Genomic DNA, 12717 nt, shown 5'->3' with positions numbered 1-12717 from the left:
TATTGCCAGGTAATGAGAAGGACTTTTTAAATGTAATTGCACGTAAAATGCACAATTTTCAAGAAATAGGATCATGTTTGTGAACTAGCAACACTGAAAATGTTTAGTCAGCCAAAGCGCTCTTGGCACCAGCCCATACATAGATGGATTCTGACTGCTGAGACAACTGTATTTCACGTTGATTGTCGCCGGCAAGATTGTTTATGTCATGCTTTCAATTTTGCAGCAAATAAAGATGATGTAACAAGAAAAGATTGCGGCAACAGTGTGGATCTGGAGCTATTTTCTCCATCCAGTTCCTGATCATCTGACCGTGAAGGTAATGTATTCACCCCTTAAGGTGCTTTCAAGAATTGTTCATTGGAAGAACTAATTGTAAAATTGCTGTGAGACTTGCTTTAAAAACTTCAGAGATTCTTCTTTAAGTCCAGAAACACTGGACTTGGGAATAAAAACAATTGATGTGTGCCTATTGTCATCATTTACCAAATAACTTGAAGGAGGTGGATGGAAAGAAAGTAGAATATTTATAAGGTAAGGGCCATTTTGAAAGTGGCAACTGTAGTCAGCCATTTTGGGAAAAATTAGATGTGTCTTGCATTGTGGGACAGGATTTTGTGATCGGCTTTTGTATGAACAAGTCCATGAAAAAACAAAATGCCAAAAAAAAATGTGGAGTCACATGAAAGTTCTGGACTTAAAGTTTTAAAAACTGCACAATTCAGCCGGAAGGCTACCCTCAGAGTTTGGGATGGATATCAGGCAAAGGTTGATGGGGAGAGGGCAGGGTGTGATGGAGAGAAAAAGTGGACATGGCTTTTATTTCTTTCTCCTTGATTGGATTATTACTGGAGGGAGAAGCTGTTGTTTTCTATCTGCAATGCCTTGCTCTCTCAGTTCTTAATCTTGGCAATGCTGTCACACAGTGAAGTTGAGGGAGAGTTATCTAGGCTGATCTGACAGTACTTCTACATTGGTTACTTGTTTATTTTCAGCTGCAAGGAAATATCAAGGACTAGGAGAGACCTGCAAAACATTTGTGGTCCAGTTAGTATCTTTATTGTAACAGTATTTCTTTAAATACAGGATTTCTCGTTATTCTTTCACCAAACACTTAAACAGAATCAAAACTTCTCACTCTGGAAAAAAGCTACATAAAGCTGTCCATGTGTTAATAACAGGTCTCGGCATATAAATACAAATTTTGTCCAGAGTCTGGCCTTGTGACTTGTTCATAGTCATAGAATATGAAAGTCTAATTGGGAACTGTTATCTCCTGAGTTGAAAAAGTTTACATCTGATGGGCTCAATATTATTCGAGGAATAAACACTCCTTGAAATCAGGCTGTGGTAATTTCAGCATCTATCATTGAAGAAAACAGCTTTCTAACTACCAATCTTGTTCCATTACAAAGTCCTTGTTAAGGATTCAAGTTTCGTAGCAACATTATAACTGCTGCTTCCTTGAGTCTACGCTTGTGTGGTGTCATGTCCATTGGAGTTAGACTGCAGAAACTGTGGAGACTGCTATCATACTCATCGTCCATAGAATCAACAATGATTTATTCTTTTAATTCACCTGATAGCTTTTCTAGAACCTTTTCATTCAAATCTCATGAACCTTCATTATCAGCACAAAGAATATCTTTTGAAAATAAATTGTATCAAATAATTGTCCCCACCATTTTGACACAAGTAACCAATTCGACCATCTCATCCACCCCTCCCATACCATCCCCATCCCACTCTTGCCATCCCGTCCCTCACAGAAACAATCTCTTCAGGATAACTTTGTTGTTGGGCTTCCCTTACCTTCCGCTATTTTTATTCTCTACCAACACCCCACCCACCTCCACCCCCCCCCCAACCTGCCTCCCTGCCGCCACCATCAACTGTTGGCAGCCGCACGTGTGTCACGAGCTCCAGGCCTTTGTGTGCACCAGATAGCGCCCACCAACAGACATGCCCTTAAACTGACGAATCAAAACAGTCCTCAGACAGAAAACAAGTAGTATTATTGATGTGTGGCTTCACACATTAAAACTGGTGCCCTTATCTTAAAGTCAGAATTGTAAACACATAATAAAATTGCTTTTACAGTTATGTCATTGTGATAAATAAGCTAGTTTAAGCACTTTAAATGCAGAGCAAACATGGGAAACGTTAGTAATCCTTCATTCAAATAGGTTCATTCACTGAGAAGATGTGACAAATGGTGTCTTCAGGGATCTGTACTGGGGTCTCAGCTTCTCACCATACATATTAATGATTTGGATAAAGTAATAGAGTCATACATTCAAATTTAAAGACAGCTCTAAGTTAGGAGGCACAGTAGGTCCTGTGTGTGGGAGCAGGAAGTTACAAAGAGACTAGAGAGATCAGGTAAATGGGCAAAACTATGGCCTGTGAAGTTCCATGTGGGGAAATATGAAGAATGCCACTTTGGATCTGAGAAAGTCAAACCAGAATTTGTTCTTAATGGGGAGAGAGTAGAATCTGTGGACAAGCAAGGAAACTAAAGTGTACGTATACACAAATCACTAAAAACGACTGCAAAGGTACATAAAGCTATCAAAAAGGCTAATGGCGTGTTGCTCTTTCTCTCGGGGTTGGAATACAAAAGTGAGGACATTATGGTTCATTCGTATAGAACGTTGGTCAGGCCTCATGTTGAGAACTGCATTGAATTTTGGGCACTGAAACTCAGGAAGGGTACATTAGCTTTGGAAGCGATAATAGGGTTTAAAGAGTTATCTTTTACCTGAAAGTAGGTGGATGGAAAGAAAGTAGAATATTTGAGGTAAGGGCCATTTTGAAAGTGGCAACTGTAGCCAGCCATTTTGGGAAAAATTAAATGTGTCTTGCATTGTCGGCTTTTGTATGAACAAGTCCATGAAAAAACAAACTGCCAAAAAAAAAGCCCTAAATCTGGAGACACATGAAAGTTCTGGACTTAAAGTTTTAAAAACTGCACAATTCAGCAGGAAGGCTACCCCAAGAATTTGGGATGGATATCAGCCAAAGGTTGATGGGGAGAGGGCAGGGTGTGATGGAGAGAAAAAGTGGACATGGCTTTTATTTCTTTCTCCTTGATTGCATAAAAGTTGTATTCCCTTGTGATTAGAAGGTTGAAGGGTGATCTAGAATCCTAGACCCTGATATTAACCAAGGTGTGATCTCAGAGTGAGTGGAAGGAGTTATAGTTTCCCTGCATGCCCTGGAGTTTTAGCAGGTAGATTTAGTGGCTGGGGGGTAGGGATAGGGAATCAGAGACATCGTGGAATTTGGGAGTGAAGACATCGTAGGGGTGGTTGGTGATTGCGGAGGGTTCAGGAGGGGGTTGATCTGGGAGGTCAGTGATCGGGGTTAGGCAGATTGTGATGGGAGAGAGGTGTTGCTTTACAGGGCTAGCTTGCTGAGCCTGGAGGAAGCACGCCTGCTCCCCCTGGTCCACAAGCAGTGCTGTAAAGGCACTTCCTTGATGGATCCAGTCCTTCTTGTTTCCTATTGCCTGCTGGGTTTCCACCCAGTCAACAGCTGTTAAAACTAGAAACCTTATTAAAGTAGAGGCACACAGCCTCCTTTAAAGGTATCAATGACTGACACATCTTCTGAGAACTCATCTTTCTGCTGTTAAAACTGAAAGTGGGCAGTTTCGTTGTGGGTTGCATTTATGTTTGAAATTTTTAACGTTTTAACTTGGCATCTGATCCAAACCCAACTGTTTCTGGGAGTTAAAATTATCCCCACAGAATCATAGAAAAGGTACAGGGCAAAAGGAGGTCATTCAGTTCACCATTTCAGTGTCAGCTCTTCCAAATTTTTCCTCTCCAAGTTTTTATCCAATTCCCTTTTGAAAGCTTTTATCAAATCTGCTTCACCACACTTTGACAGAGGATTCCAGATCTTAGGAACTCGTGCTTGGAAAAAGGTTCGAGAAATTGTTTCTTCTGATGGGCGAATGCAGAGCCAGAGGGCTTCGGTTAAGTAAAAGGAATCTGGACTTTATTCACACAAAAGGCTAAGGATGCAGGGTCAATTGAAATTTTGAAGACCGAGATTGATAGATTTTTGCAGAATTTTCTTAAACTGGTTATTATATCAAGGAATATGGAGCCAAGGCAGGTAAATGGAGCTCAGGCATGTTTCAGCCATAATCTTATTGAATGGTGAGCAGGCTCGCCGTGCTGAATGCCAGTTTTGAACTGTTGACACAGTGCAGTAAAAAAAAATGTCATATTGGATGTTTAGCAGTAATGTTGGTGTTCGAGAAAGAGAAGGGACAGTCACTTGTCTGTCACTTTCCTGCCTTTGTCATGTCAGGAAATTCTTTCCTAAACAACTCTGCAGTTTTGGGGTTAGAGAGAGGTTTTACCCAGTCCATTGCCACTACCTCCAAATCAGCTTCAGTACAGTTTCTGAGGTTTTCTCCATGGGTACCCAACGGTTTTTTTCCTCTACTGCTGCATTTCATGCAATCCTGTCTGAAGATTGGACTCATTGAAGTTTTGAGCTTTTTTTTCCTCTCCTCTTTGAATTGGGTCTTTCTGCCCACCCGCAATAGAAGACATTCTTGAGTGCAGCCATGTATTCTCAAATGTGACATTTGAAGTCAGCAACCTACATGGTATTTAGTCCTGCTGAAAGTTCATCACTTATCAGCAATTCTCCCCACCTGCTGACAGTTTAAAGTGAGTGTTGATCTTTAAAGGCTGCAACTGAAGTTCCTCGCTCCCATCTCTCCCATGTTATCTGGGGATTATGCTATACCAATGTCAGTGAGGATACAAATGAGTCAACCCTGTGAATTACAGCAGAGTCAATGCTGGACTAGATCAGAATTAGAAACTCACTTGCATTTCTTTTCGGAAACTGGTCACCTCCAATTTTGGGGCATCTGTGTACCTGTGTCAGTATACTTTATATTCCAATTTTTTTCGCCATATTAGAATTGGCTTCAGGGCCTCTGGGGTAGGGAGGGGAAGCACTTACAAAGTTTTTACTTTGCATTGCTTTCCAGTGATAGATTTAGACTTTGCGTAGAGTGTAGGGACTGTCCTGGCTGTGAATTTCTTGATCACAGAACTAGTTGATATTGTGAGCTGGATTTTCCTCTGAAACTGTTTTCCTATTTGAGTTGGCCGCATCTGCCTGTACTGTGGCAGGAAGGCAGGGAAATCGGCCAGCTTCCCTAGCCCTACGCCCCTACTGGTATTTCAATAGCAAGATCCTTGTTTGGGTGAGGGAGGATAATTTCAGTGCCAGGGATTTGGTAGTATTCCTGCCAGCCCCAGTTTCCCATACCTTGCGCCGATTTATGGGATCTATGGTGTAAGAAGATCCAGCTGTCACCAAGGCTGAGAGAAGGAAAAAGGAACAAGGTACTGGGGAGGTGGGTGATGGTGCAGCTTATGCAAGTGTAACCCAACAATATCAGGGTATTTGCAGGAGAGGGAGAAAGACTTGAGAAGGGGGAAACGTTCAGGATTTGTTATTTAAGCATCCTCAATTAACACAAGCAAATACCAGAGAGAACATTACAGTGAAGTACTTACACAGGAATGAACTACATGGTACTTTTAAAGAACGATTGAGTAATATTGTAGTGCATTTCATGAACTTGCTCTTTTCTACTTGAGAGCACTGGGCTCCCATCCAGGAATAACTTTTGAAATGATGGGCACCTCGTTCACATTGCTATGAATGATTCTGCTTGACTGAGTTCCTCCACCTTTCACCAGCTTCTAGTGCAATTATATCCTGTAGATACATTGTGAAATTACAACATTATATTTAACAAAGCTTTCTGCTTCAACCAAAGTTATTAAAATGTTCGTGATCATAGAGCCATAGAATATTTGAGCAACTCATTTCATTCACTTTATTTTAAAATAAAACGTGGAGAAACTTGGTTTCAACAATTCTTTTCCTTAATGCTGCTGACTACCATTTTTCAAATTGGGTTCCCAAGCAGCGAGGCTATCCTATGATGCAGTTGGCTTAGCAGCATAACTAATTGGTGTTTTTAAGAGAGCAATTTAAAGAAAAAAAACTCTCACGACTTTGAAAGTTGACCAAAATTTTATTCTGTTTTTATTTTTTCATGGGATGTGGGCATCAGTAGCAAGGCCAGCATTTGTTGCCCATCCCTAACTGCCCTTGAACTGATCGGCTTGCTAGGCCATTTCAGAGGGCAGTTAAGAGTCAACCACATTGCTTTTGGTCTGGAGTCACATGTAGGCCAGACCAGGTAAGGACGGCAGATTTCCTTCCCTGAAGACATTAATGAGGCCAGATGGGTTGTTCTGACAATTGATTGTTTTATGGCACCATTACTGAGACTAGTTTTCAGTTCCAGATTTTTCCGTAATCAATTGAATTTATTAACTAATTAATTTAAATTCCAGCTGTCATGGTGCGATTTGAACCAGTGGCCCCAGGGCATTAGTCTGGGTGTCTGAATTACAAGTCCAGTGACACTAACACTGCATCACTATCACCCCCCCATCTGCTGATATACAATACAGTGGATGTACATTCCAGCAACTCCTTCAGTTAAAAAGACCTCGGGCTGCATTGTTGGCATGTTTCTATTTTAATGGCTGCATTAATTCAGGCAAAGATGAGATGTCAAAAGCAAATATTGCCTTTGCAGTGAGTGTATTATATATGTCATTCTGGATTATGTTGCCAAAACAATGTGGGAGCCAAATGACACTGTTGTTTTATCTATGACAGGCATTTTGAAACAATGAAATGCAATTGTGGGAGTATTCTGTGAGAATTAACTGAATTAAGAATCTGTTGTAATAACAGCCATCTCCAGTTGTGTCCCGCAGCAAATTGCACAGCATTAGACATGCAGATTTGTAGCTTGTAAATTGTTGAACGTGTTATTTCATTCTCGAGTACTAGAAGAAGTGAAATCTGAAATGTTTCTCTCTCTAGGGCTGCTGATCTGTTGCTCGGTCAGGATTTTTGTAGGTGATAGAAACAGGTCGAGACCTTGCTGCCCTCTTCCTGCTGTCCTACCAGTTGTAACTGATGTTTTTTTTTTCTGGGATGTTTTTCTAATTTGACCTTGAAGAGATTGAACTCATTTGATTCTCCAACTTCTCTAGTTCCTGGGGTACAATACGAGAAACAGTGTGATTACTGTTTGGTGATTACTGTTCTTCATGTATGAGCCAGGACAGGCAGTGTTGTAGGCTGTTTAGGTACTGGGAGAAGTGGTACCACAAAGCCTAATGTTCATCGTTAACATCTGTACATTTGATCTTTCCTGCAATGGTCACAGAAGCATGAGTAGGAATGGAAAAACTTTTCTTTACCCTGGATATTGTGGTACTTCTTTCTACCCTCCCTCCATGTCCTCGCTCCTCACTAACTCAGCAACCTCCTCCAGCCCTCCACCCCTTTGAGATCTCTACACTCCTCCAATTCTGGCCTCTTGTGCTTCCCTGATTTTCATTTCTCCACCATTGATGGGCATGCCTTCAGCTGCTAAGCTCTGGAATTTCCTCCCTATACACCTCCTTCTCTCCACCTCTCTCTCCTCCTTTAAGCTTTTGGTCACCTGTCCTAATATTGCCTTGTGTGGCTCGGTGTCAAATTTTGTTGGTAATGCTCCTGTGAAGCATCTTGGGATGATTTACTACTTTACATAATGATTTACACAAAGGTGCTGTATAAATGCAAGTTGTTGTTGTGATCCATTGATGGTACATAGTGGGGCAGTTGAATAGCATAAAACTGCTGAATGCTTAATAAATTTTCAGATTATCTTGTAAAAGCAGGGATTTCTGCTGTGAAACTGGCAGTGTGAGAATCATTCAAAGATGTGCTAATGGTTGCAATTATTGAGAAATTGCATCAAGCTGCCATCTTCCTTATCTACAAAACTTTGTCTCAACCATTGTTCCCGCTAAGTTGCGCAGGTGCATGGCCACGTCAACAGCTTGAAAGGTCCTGCGCAGACCTTGTTTAAAAAATGCGTGTGTGGCCGTGCAAAAAAATTTAAAGGGACTCTGTGCTGAAAAAAAGGGCCATGCACAACCACTAAATTTTAGAGAGAACATTGGTCATAACCCCTCCAAAATGCATTTTCTGTTTATGTAACTTGATGCCAATCATGGTTTATGATTATCATAAGGGGAAAAACAAATGATACAATTTATCATGGGTTTTTACTCCACATGCGATGTTTTGTGATATCCCTGTTAAATCATATAGTGATAGTTGAAGCACACACTATTGAAAGTGGTTCAAACATTTTTACGAAAACCTCCTGCAAGGAAGTGTTTGTGAGTCACTTAGCTGATTCCTTCCCCAGTTTTCATTCCCTTGCTGTGCTTGATCCTAATGTCCCTATTGAATTTGGGAACTGCTGTGTCACAAGTTGAAAGTCTAAATACATTTTTCACTGCTTTGTGAAACGGCACACTCTGGGATACATCACACTGTCACTTGCTAGTGTTCTAACACGCTGCTGGTCTGCAGCAATGCTGAGAACCTTTAGCTATGGGCTGTTGCAGTGCTTAAGTGAATTTACGTCGTAACCCATAACGTCAAGAAATGATAGTATGCAGATTTAATTTTTTCCACATCTCTGAGTTTCATTCTCAGCCACAGTACTGCAAATATGTGCCAAAATAAAGGCCAGCCACTTATTTAGAGAGCAAGGGCTAATTGTAGAGCAAATGTTTACCTTGTGTAGCAAGGTCAGTTGTTTGGGTGAAGCAGCTATTAGAAGCAGACATCGACTGAGATCACAAAACTATCTCGAACACAGCTTGAGCAATTACATGTGCATATGTATATAACACTAGCCATGAAGTGCAGGCAGGGATGCAGTGGGGGAATTAGCTATGTGCTTATTTGTGCATACAGAGGTTGGTTCAAGTATAGTGTAGGACTTGTTTAATCTCATTCAAAGGCACAAAGAAGCAGAACACAATGCTATCCTGTTTCCTTGCAGTGATCCACAGAACCATGAATGGTGTCATGGGAGCAGGCAACTCGCTCTGCTAACTCAGTAGCAGGTGGTGTGCGGCTTGGTATGAACACGTAATGGGAGAAAAACATAACTTCCTCTCGAGGCTGCAGGTAATAACCCTAACTCTCAGTGGAACCAGCTTTCAACTTCAGCCACAAAGGCACTTGTAAAAGATGTTAGCTGAAAAATGAATTGTGACACAATGGGAAAATCTGAATCTAAACACCATGAAAATGCCACTCTGCATTGTCCCAGTTTTTAGATTTGCCTCACCCCTGCAGTGGCATACCGAGAATTGCTGAAGCCACCATCAACCTTGGCAACTGTCCTGAATCAAAAGCACTTCAAACTGGAGAAAGTTTCAGTCTCATTGATTTGCATCTAGATCATAAACATAGTTGTAAATGCTAGTTAATGTCTAGCAGCTGGAAAGGCTGTCATAGGCCACTTTGCTAATCAAACAGGGTTCCATAGTCATGGAAGTGCCAAACTAGTATCTGCCCTTTTCTTTGAAATATCTATTATGTCTAAGTAGATAAAGAAAAACAGAAATTCAGTTCTGCAGCATGAATCATTAGTCACTGGTGATGAAAGGTTCCCCACCTCCAGAACGTCACTGAAATTCATAACAACTCTAAGTACAGGAGTGTGTGGGGCACGGTGCTCTTAGAACTTGCTTTGGCAGGCCATTAATACAGTCAAACACAGCATTGTACGGAATTGTCCACAGGGGCCCACTTTATCGGGCAACGATGCACACTGTGTGCATTCATATGTGGCCAACAGATAGCAACAGCCCTCATTTGAAAACAGAATCATTGGGAATTTCACATGGAGAATTATTAGACCCTGGGATGCTTTATCACAACTGACTATGAGGTAGAGTGTTAAACAGGCAGATGTCCAGTCACCAAAATGAGGAAGCAAATGACAGTCTCTGATCCACAACTGTTTTATTGGCAATTCAGAGTTCAGTCCAAACATCAGTCCCCAGTCTTTCCTTCTGGACTAACTCTGTCCAGAGGCAACTCCCCAACTGGGCAAAAACCCAGCCCTTAAATACAAAACTATAATGAGCATCGCCTGCTCTCTATTAACACTAAAATGAGTCCTGTTTAATTAACAAGACCAGCATTTTCAATATTGTCAGTAGAGATCATAATATAATTTAAAAAGTAATTGGATAAGTATTTGCGAAGGAATAAAATAAAAGGATTCGGGAATAGGGAAGAAAATTGGCTTAAAGTAGGCAATTCCATTTCAGGAGCCAGCTGCAGCACAGTGGGCCAAATGGCCTCTTCCTCTGCTGGAGTTTCCATGTGAAAGAGTGCAGAGCGTATTTACACGAGTAACAAAAGTAGCAGTGTTATGGTACAATTCCGTCTTCCACTAATTACTGTCGATAATGGACATTTCCCAAGATGTGGCAGGTTTCCTGTTGCTCATAAAGCAGTTAACTTACTTTTAGTTAGTCAGTAATTCATTGCTATCCTGGGTGACAATTAATTTTTAAATCATCAACCCCAGCACTGAAAGATCCCTTAACAGGTAAAGCCAAGGGAAATAAATGGGAATGAACTGCAATTAGCTGGAAACCTGAGGGAGAATTATGTTCGTATGTAGCTCCGTATAACAGAATCTATCCTTCCCCTCATCAAAAGAACAGTTTTGACTGTCTTTTCTATTGGAAGAATTGTGAATTTTCTGCTCCTTGTTACTAGCTTTGGGAGATGCAATTTGTTGAGGCTTTAAGTAGAAAGAATTCTGTTCAGGTGATGCACTCAAGTTGGTGCACCAGCAGACTGCTGTCAATGTAATGCTGGGGACGAGTAAACATTCATTGTCACCTGGGACAGCAATGTATGATTTAACAAATCTCAGATTATTTTTGTTACTTCACAAGCAACAGGAATGACACAACATCTTAGGAAATGGGTAACACCCAGAATAGTTGATGCTAGACAGAACTGCGCAGAAATATAGATGTTAGCTTAACTCATTCAAACATGTACTCATTGTTCATGTGATGCAACTGCCTTTAATAGGAAGCTTCTAGCTTCAAAAGCCATTTTTGCACAAGACAGTGATTTTGGGCTCTTTTTGCATTGTAAGACAGTGCATGTCGAATTCAAAACTCACTTCAAGGTTCATTGTTGTAAAAAACAAAGTTGTGTAACGCAACGTCACGTATAAAATTAGGATTTAGGACCCAATTTTCAGTATAGAATGATGCCTGTTGCATGTAAAAATGACAGTAACAACTCACTGATTTACTCAGAAGGGCAATGAACATTTTTATTTCAGCAGTGTTTTACTCCTCCAATTATTTTTATGAAACATTGATTGGTGGCTTATTACATTTTCATGATCATTAGATTTTCCACAGCTATATGGATTTGTTAAGGGAAGGTTGTATCTTACAAACTTGATTGAGTTTTTTGAGGAAGTAACAAGGAAGATTGATGAGGGTAGAGCAGTAGATGCGGTATACATGGATTTTAGTAAGGCATTTGACAAGGTCTCACATGGCAGACTGGTCAGAAAAATGAAAGCCCATGGGATACAGGGGAATGTGGCAAGTTGGATCCAAAATTGGCCCAGTGACAGAAAACAAAGGGCAGTGGTCAACGGATGTTTTTGCGAAAGGAATGAGGTTTCTAGTGGCGTTCCACAGGGCTCAGTGTTGGGTCCCTTGCTGTTTGTGGTATATATTAATGATTTTGAATTAAATGTGGGAGGCATGATTGGGAAATTTGCTGAGAACACAAAAATTGGCTGTGTAGTTGATGGTGAAAAGGATAATTGTAGGCTCCAGAATGATATCAATGGTTTGGTTGAGTGGGCGGGGAAGTGGCAAATGAAATTCAGTCCAGAGAAGTGTGAGGTAATGCATTTGGGGAGGACAAAGTTAGGGAATACACAATAAACAGGAGGATATTGAGAGGGTTAGAGGAAGTGAGAGACCTTGCAGTGCATGTCCACAGGTCCCTGTAGGTAGAGTGGTGAAGAAGGCATATGGAATGCTTTCCTTTATTGGCCGAGGTATAGAATACAAAAGCAGGGACTTAATGCTGGAACTGTATAAATCACTGATTAGGCCACAACTGGAGTATTGCGTACAGTTCTGGTCACCACAGTGCAGGAAGGACATAATTGCTCTGGAGAGATTACAGAGGAGATTTACAAGAATGTTGCCAGGGCTTGAAAGTTGCAGCTATGAGGAAAGATTGGATCGGCTAGGGTTGTTTTCCTTAGAACAGAGGAGGCTGAGAGATGACTTAATAGAGGTGTACAAAATTATGAGGGGCCTAGATAGAGTAGATAGGGAGGACCTGGTTTGCCTAGCAGAGAAGTCAATTATCAGGGGTACAGATTTAAGATAATTGGTAGAAAGATTTGAGGGGACGTGAGGAAATATTTTTTCACCCAGTGGGTTGTGAGTGTCTGGAATTCACTGCCAGGAATGGTGGTGGAGGCAGAAACCCTCAAATCTTTTAAAAGGGACCTGGACCTGGACCTGAAGTGCTGTAACCTGTAAGGCAACGGACCAGGTGCTGGAAGGTGGGATTAGGTTGGGTGGCTAGTTTTTTCGACTGGTGCAGACACGATGGGCTGAATGGCCTCCTTCTGTGCCGTAATTTTTCTATGGTTCTGTAGAGTTGTTGTACTAGCCTGTAAACCATGCCCTGACCGTGGCCGTCACAACAGGTGGCCAGGTGGCA

General features: G+C 41.2%; 1 protein-coding gene across 10 annotated transcripts in view; it reads left to right on the top strand.

The window, feature by feature from the left end:
• The window catches only part of LOC137373900 (alpha-(1,6)-fucosyltransferase), a 904043-nt gene that overhangs the window by 293812 nt on the left and 597514 nt on the right, over window positions 1–12717 (top strand). For 8 of the 10 annotated variants that reach the window (XM_068039460.1, XM_068039462.1, XM_068039453.1 and 5 more), the window contains one exon: window positions 227–319. The exons of the other annotated variants lie outside the window; for them this stretch is intronic. The gene's annotated coding sequence lies outside the window, so the exon portion shown is untranslated. The remainder of the gene's footprint in view (window positions 1–226; window positions 320–12717) is intronic. 10 annotated transcript variants of the gene reach the window in all.

The sequence above is a fragment of the Heterodontus francisci genome, chromosome 9, assembly GCF_036365525.1.
Source record: "Heterodontus francisci isolate sHetFra1 chromosome 9, sHetFra1.hap1, whole genome shotgun sequence".
Taxonomy (NCBI): domain Eukaryota; kingdom Metazoa; phylum Chordata; class Chondrichthyes; order Heterodontiformes; family Heterodontidae; genus Heterodontus; species Heterodontus francisci.
The sequence above is the reverse complement of the archived record's forward strand: the minus strand, read 5'-3'. Positions and strand labels throughout refer to the sequence as shown.